This window comes from Microtus pennsylvanicus, chromosome 2 (assembly GCF_037038515.1).
Source record: "Microtus pennsylvanicus isolate mMicPen1 chromosome 2, mMicPen1.hap1, whole genome shotgun sequence".
Taxonomy (NCBI): domain Eukaryota; kingdom Metazoa; phylum Chordata; class Mammalia; order Rodentia; family Cricetidae; genus Microtus; species Microtus pennsylvanicus.
Genome location: NC_134580.1, coordinates 35,074,129 through 35,081,740, shown reverse-complemented (window position 1 = coordinate 35,081,740; position 7,612 = coordinate 35,074,129).

Here is a 7,612-nt window from a genome sequence, read left to right as displayed (position 1 = left end):
TGCAGACTTGCGGTGTATGTGCATGGAGCAGAGTGAAGACAGTGTGTTCCTAGAGCAGAGTGAAGAGTATATTCCTAACACAGAGTGAAGACATTGTGTTCCTAGAGCAGAATGAAGACAGTGTGTTCCTAACGCAGAGTGAAGACAGTGTGTTCCTAATGCAGAGTGAAGACAGTGTGTTCCTAGAGCAGACTGAAGACAGTTTTTTTCCTAACGCAGAGTTGCGGTGTATGTGCATGGAGCACAGTGAAGACAGTGTGTTCCTAGAGCAGAGTGAAGAGTTTGTTCCTAACGCAGAGTGAAGACAGTGTGTTCCTAACGAAGAGTTGCGGTGTATGTGCATGGAGCAGAGTGAAGACTGTGTGTTCTTAATTCAGAATGAAGACTGTGTAGTCCTAATGCAGAGTGAAGACAGTGTGTGCCTAGAGCAGAGTGAAGACAGTGTATTCCTAAAGCAGAGTGAAGACAGTGTGTTCCTAACGCAGAGTGAAGACAGTGTTATCCTAATGAAGAATGAAGACAGTGTGTTCCTAGAGCAGAGTGAAGACAGTGTGTTCCTAGAACAGAGTGAAGACAGTGTGTTCCTAGTGCAGAGTAAAGACAGTGTGTTCCTCGAAAAGAGTGAAGGCAGTGTGTTCCTAACGCAGAGTGAAGACAGTGTGTTCTTAGCGCAGACTATCTGTGTATGTGCATGGAGCAGAGTGAAGGCAGTGTGTTCCTAATGCAGAATGAAGACAGTGTGTTCCTAGCGCAGTGTGAAGACAGTGTGTTACTAACACAGAGTTGCTGTGTGTGCATGGAACAGAGTGAAGACAGTGAGTTCGTAGAGCAGAGTGAAGACAGTATGTTCCTAATGCAGAGTGAAGACACTGTGTTCCTAGAGCAGAGTGAAGACAGTGTGTTCCTAGAGCAGAGTGAAGACAGTGTGTTCCTAAAGCAGAGTGAAGACAGTGTGTTCCTAATGCAGAGTGAAGACTGTGTGTTCCTAATGCAGAGTAATGACAGTGTGTTAATAGAGCAGAGTGAAGACAGTGTGTTCCTAACGCAGAGTGAAGACAGTGTGTTCCTAGAGCAGAATGAAGACAGTGTGTTCCTAAGGCAGAGTGAAGACAGTGTGTTCCTAACACAGAGTGAAGACAGTGTGTTCCTAGAGCAGAGTGAAGACAGTGTGTGCCTAGAGCAGAGTGAAGACAGTGTGTTCCTAAAGCAGAGTGAAGACAGTGTGTTCCTAAGGCAGAGTGAAGACAGTGTTATCCTAAAGCAGAATGAAGACAGTGTGTTCCTAGAGCAGAGTGAAAAAAGTATGTTCCTAATGCAGAGTTGCGTTGTATGTGCATGGAGCAGAGTGAAGACATTGTGTTCCTAGAACAGAGTGAAGACAGTGTGTTCCTAATGCAGAGTGAAGACAGTGTGTTCCTAGAGCAGAGTGAAGACAGTGTGTTCCTAACGTAGAGTTGCGATGTATGTGCATGAGGCAGCATGAAGACAGTGTGTTCCTAGAGCAGAGTGAAGACAGTATATTCCTAACGCAGAGTGAAGACAGTGTGTTCCTAGAGCAGAATTGAGACAGTGTATTCCTAATGCAGAGTGAAGACAGTGTGTTCCTAGAGCAGAGTGAAGACAGTGTGTTCCTATCGCAGAGTTGCGGTGTATGTGCATATAACAGAGTGAAGACAATGTGTTCCTAGAGCAGAGTAAAGTCTCTGTTCCTAAAGCAGAGTGAAGACAGTGTGTTCCTAAAGCAGAGTTTAGACAGTGTGTTCCTAACGCAGAGTGAACTTGCTGTGTATGTGCATGGAGCAGAGTGAAGACAGTGTGTTCCTACCCAGAATGAAGACAGTGTGTTCCTAGAGCAGAGTGAAGACCGTGTGTTTCTAACACAGAGTTGCGGTGTATGTGCATGGAGCAGAGTGAAGACAGTGTGTTTCTAGAGCAGAGTGAAGACAGTGTGTTCCTAATGCAGAGCGAAGACACTGTGTTCCTAGAGCAGAGTGAAGACAGTGTGTTCATTGAGCAGCGTGAAGACAGTGTGTACCTAATGCAGAGTGAGGACAGTGTGTTCCTAGAGCAGAGTGAACACAGTGTGTTCCTAATGCAGAGTGAATAGAGTGTGTTCCTAGAGCAGAGTGAACACAGTGTGTTCCTAAATGAGAGTTGCGGTGTATATGCATGGAGCAGAGTGATGACAGTGTGTTCCTAGAGGAGAGTGAAGACAGTGTGTTCCTAGAGCAGAGTGAAGACAGAGTGACCCTAGTGCAGAATGAAGACAGTGAGTTCCTAAAGCAGAGTGAAGACTGTGTGTTTTTAATTGAGAATGAAGACAGTGTGTTCCTAGCGCAGAGTGAAGACAGTGTGTTCCTAAAGCAGAGTGAGGACAGTGTGTTCCTAGAGTGAGTGAAGACAGTTTTTTTCTTAACACAGAGTTGCGGTGTATGTGATTTGAGCAGAGTAAAGACAGTGTGTTCCTAGAGCAGAGTGAAGACAGTGTGTTCCTAATGCAGAGTGAAGACTGTGTGTTCCTAACGCAGAGTGAAGACAGTGTGTTCCTAGAGCAGAATGAAGACAGTGTGTTCCTAAGGCAGAGTGAAGACAGTGTGTTCCTAATGCAGAGTTGCGGTGTATGTGCATGGAGCAGAGTGAAAACAGTGTGTTCCTAGGGCAGAGTGAAGACAGTATATTCCTAACAAAGAGTGAAGACAGTGTGTTCCTAGAGCAGATTGAAGAGAGTGTGTTCCTAACGCACAGTGAAGACAGTGTGTTCCTAACGCAGAGTTGTGGTGGATGTGCATGGAGCAAAGTAAAGACAGTTTGTTACTAGAACAGAGTGAAGACAGTGTGTTCTTAATGCAGAATGAAGACTGTGTGTTCCTAATGCAGAGTGAAGACAGTGTGTTCCTAGAGCAGAGTGAAGACAGTGTGTTCCTAACGCACAGTGAAGACAGTGTGTTCCTAGAGCAGAATGAAGACAGTGTGTTCCTAACGCAGAGTGAAGACAGTGTGTTCCTAGAGCAGAATGAAGACAGTTTTTTTCCTAACGCAGAGTTGCGGTGTATGTGCATGGAGCAGAGTGAAGACAGTGTGTTCCTTGAGCAGAGTGAAGAGTCTGTTCCTAACTCAGAGTGAAGACAGTGTGTTCCTAACGCAGAGTTTCGGTGTATGTGCATGGAGCAGAGTGAAGACTGTGTGTTCTTAATGCAGAATGAAGACTGTGTGGTCCTAATGCAAAGTGAAGACAGTGTGTGCCTAGAGCAGAGTGAAGACAGTGTGTTCCTAATGCAGAGTGAAGACACTGTGTTCCTAACGCAGAGTGAAGACAGTATTATCCTAACGCAGAATGAAGACAGTGTGTTCCTAGAGCAGAGTGAAGACAGTGTGTTCCTAGAGCAGAGTAAACACAGTGTGTTCCTAAAGCAGAGTTGCGCTGTTTATGCATGGAGAAGAGTGATGACAGTGTGTTCCTAGAGGAGAGTGAAGACAGTGTGTTCCTAATGCAGAGTGAAGACAGTGTGTTCCTAGAGCAGAGTGAAGACAGTTTTTTTCCTAACACAGAGTTGCGGTGTATGTGCATGGAGCAGAGTGAAGACAGTGTGTTCCTAGAGCAGAGTGAAGAGTGTGTTCCTAACGCAGAGTGAAGACAGTGTAGTCCTAACGCAGAGTTGCGGTGTATGTGCATGGAGCAGAGTGAAGACTGTGTGTTCTTAATGCAGAATGAAGACTGTGTGGTCCTAATGCAGAGTGAAGACAGTGTGTGCCTAGAGCAGAGTGAAGACATTGTGTTCCTAAAGCAGAGTGAAGACAGTGTGTTCCTAACGAAGAGTGAAGACAGTGTTATCCTAAGGCAGAATGAAGACAGTGTGTTCCTAGAGCAGAGTGAAGAAAGTGTGTACCTAATGCAGAGTTGCGTTGTATGTGCATGGAGCAGAGTTAAGACATTGTGTTCCTAGAGCAGAGTGAAGACAGTGTGTTCCTAATGCAGAGTGAAGACAGTGTGTTCCTAATACAGAATAAAGACAGTATGTTCATAGAGCAGGGTGAAGACAGTGTGTTCCTAATGTAGAATGAAGACAGTGTGTTCCTAATGCAGAGTGAAGACAGTGTGTTCCTAGAGCAGAGTGAAGACAGTGTGTACCTAATGCAGAGTGAGGACAGTGTGTTCCTAGAGCAGAGTGAATATAGTGTGTTCCTAATGCAGAGTGAAGACAGTGTGTTCCTAAAGCAGAGTGAACACAGTGTGTTCCTAAAGCAGAGTTGCGCTGTATATGCATGGTGCAGCGTGATGACAGTGTGTTCCTAGATGAGAGTGAAGACAGAGTGTTCCTAGAGCAGAGTGAAGACAGTGTCTTCTTAGAGCAGAATGAAGACAGTGAGTTCCTAAGGCAGAGTGAAGACTGTGTGTTTTTAATGGAGAGTGAAGACAGTGTGTTCCTAGAGCAGAGTGAAGACAGTGTGTTCCTAATGCAGAGTGAAGACAGTGTGTTCCTAGAGTGAGTGAAGACAGTTTTTTTCCTAACACAGAGTTGCGGTGTATGTCCATTGAGCAGAGTAAAGACAGTGTGTTCCTTGAGCAGAGTGAAGACAGTGTGTTCCTAATGCAGAGTGAAGACAGTGTGTTTCTAGAGCAGAGTGAAGACAGTGTGTTCCTAACGCAGAGTGAAGACAGTGTGTTCCTAACGCAGAGTTCCGGTGGATGTGCATGGAGCAAAGTGAAGACAGTTTGTTACTAGAACAGAGTGAAGACAGTGTGTTCTTAATGCAGAATGAAGACTGTGTGTTCCTAATGCAGAGTGAAGACAGTGTGTTCCTAGAGCAGAATGAAGACAGTGTGTTCCTAACGCAGAGTGAAGACAGTGTGTTCATAACGCAGAGTGAAGACAGTATGTTCCTAATGCAGAGTTGCGGTGTATGTGCATGGAGCAGAGTGAAGACAGTGTGTTCTTAGAGCAGAGTGAAGAGTATATTCCTAACACAGAGTGAAGACAGTGTGTTCCTAGAGCAGAATGAAGACAGTGTGTTCCTAACGCAGAGTGAAGACAGTGTTTTCCTAATGCAGAGTGAAGACAGTGTGTTCCTAGAGCAGAGTGAAGACAGTTTTTTTCCTAACACAGAGTTGCGGTGCATGTGCATGGAGCAGAGTGAAGACAGTGTGTTCCTAGAGCAGAGTGAACACAGTGTGTTCCTAACGCAGAGTGAAGACAGTGTGTTCCTAACGCAGAGTTGCGGTGTATGTGCATGGAGCAGAGTGAAGACAGTGTGTTCCTAGAGCAGAGTGAAGACTGTATTCCTAACGCAGAGTGAAGACAGTGTGTTTTTAATGCAGAGTGAAGACAGTGTGTTCCTAGAGCAGAGTGAAAACAGTGTGTTCCTAGAGCAGAGTGAAGACAGTGTGTTCCTATGTCAGAGTGAAGACAGTGTGTTCCTAATGCAGAGTGAAGACAGTGTGTTCTTAATACAGAGTGAAGACAGTGTGTTCCTAGAACAGAGTGAAGACAGTGTGTTCCTAGTGCAGATTGAAGACAGTGTGTTGCTCGAAAAGAGTGAAGACAGTGTGTTCCTAACGCAGAGTGAAGACAGTGTGTTCTTAGCGCAGACTTGCTGTGTATGTGCATGGAGCAGATTGAAGGCAGTGTGTTCCTAACGCAGAATGAAGACAGTGTGTTCCTAGCGCAGAGTGAAGACAGTGTGTTACTAACACAGAGTTGCTGTGTGTGCATGGAACAGAGTGAAGACAGTGTGTTCGTAGAGCAGAGTGAAGACAGTGTGTTCCTAATGCAGAGTTAGGACAGTGTGTTAATAGAGCAGAGTCAAGACAGTGTGTTCCTAACGCAGAGTGAAGACAGTTTGTTCCTAGAGCAGAATGAAGACAGTGTGTTCCCAAGGCAGAGTGAAGACAGTGTGTTCCTAACACAGAGTTAAGACAGTGTGTTCCTAATGCAGAGTTGCGGTGTATGTGCATGGAGCAGAGTGAAGGCAGTGTGTTCCTAGAGCAGAGTGAAGACAGTATATTCCTAACACAGAGTGAAGACAGTGTTTTCCTAGAGCAGAATGAAACAGTGTGTTCCTAACACAGAGTGAAGTCAGTGTGTTCCTAATGCAGAGTTGCGGTGGATGTGCATGGAGCAAAGTGAAGACAGTTTGTTACTAGAACAGAGTGAAGACAGTGTGTTCTTAATGCAGAATGAAGACTGTGTGTTTCTAATGCAGAGTGAAGACAGTGTGTGCCTAGAGCAGATTGAAGACAGTGTGTTCCTAAAGTAGAGTGAAGACAGTGTGTTCCTAACGCAGAGTGAAGACAGTGTTATCCTAACGCAGAATGAAGACAGTGTGTTCCTAGAGCAGAGTGAAGAAACTGTGTTCCTAATGCAGAGTTGCTTTGTATGTGCATGGAGCAGAGTGAAGACACTGTGTTCCTAGAGCAGAGTGAAGACAGTGTGTTCCTAATGCAGAGTGAAGACAGTGTGTTCCTAGAGCAGAGTGAAGACAGTGTGTTCCTAACGCAGAGTTGCGATGTATGTGCATGAGGCAGCATGAAGACAGTGTGTTCCTAACGCAGAGTGAAGACAGTGTTATCCTAACGCAGAATGAAGACAGTGTGTTCCTAGAGGAGAGTGAAGAAACTGTTTTCCTAATGCAGAGTTGCGTTGTATGTGCATGGAGCAGAGTGAAGACATTGTGTTCCTAGAGCAGAGTGAAGACAGTGTGTTCCTAATGCAGAGTGAAGACAGTGTGTTCCTAGAGCAGAGTGAAGACAGTGTGTTCCTATCGCAGAGTTGCGGTGTATGTGCATGGAATAGAGTGAAGACAATGTGTTCCTAGAGCAGAGTGAAGTCTCTGTTCCTAAAGCAGAGTGAAGACAGTGTGTTCCTAAAGCAGAGTTTAGACAGTGTGTTCCTAACGCAGAGTGAACTTGCTGTGTATGTGCATGGAGCAGAGTGAAGACAGTGTGTTCCTACACAGAATGAAGACAGTGTGTTCCTAGAGCAGAGTGAAGACCGTGTGTTTCTAACACAGAATTGCGGTGTATGTGCATGGAGCAGAGTGAAGACAGTGTGTTCCTAGAGCAGAGTGAAGACCGTGTGTTCCTAATGCAGAGCGAAGACACTGTGTTCCTAGAGCAGAGTGAAGACAGTGTGTTCATAGAGCAGCGTGAAGACAGTGTGTACCTAATGCAGAGTGAGGACAGTGTGTTCCTAGAGCAGAGTGAATACAGTGTGTTCCTAATGCAGAGTGAAGACAGTGTGTTCCTAGAGCAGAGTGAACACAGTGTGTTCCTAAAGCAGAGTTGCGTTGTATATGCATGGAGCAGAGTGATGACAGTGTGTTACTAGAGGAGAGTGAAGACAGTGTGTTCCTAGAGCAGAGTGAAGACAGTGTGATCCTAGAGCAGAATGAAGACAGTGAGTTCCTAAAGCACAGTGAAGACTGTGTGTTTTTAATGGAGAGTGAAGACAGTGTGTTCCTAGCACAGAGTGAAGACAGTGTGTTCCTAATGCAGAGTGAAGACAGTGTGTTCCTAGAGTGAGTGAAGACAGTTTTTTTCCTAACACAGAGTTGCGGTGTATGTGCATGGAGCAGAGTAAAGACAGTGTGTTCCTAGAGCAGCGTGAAGACAGTG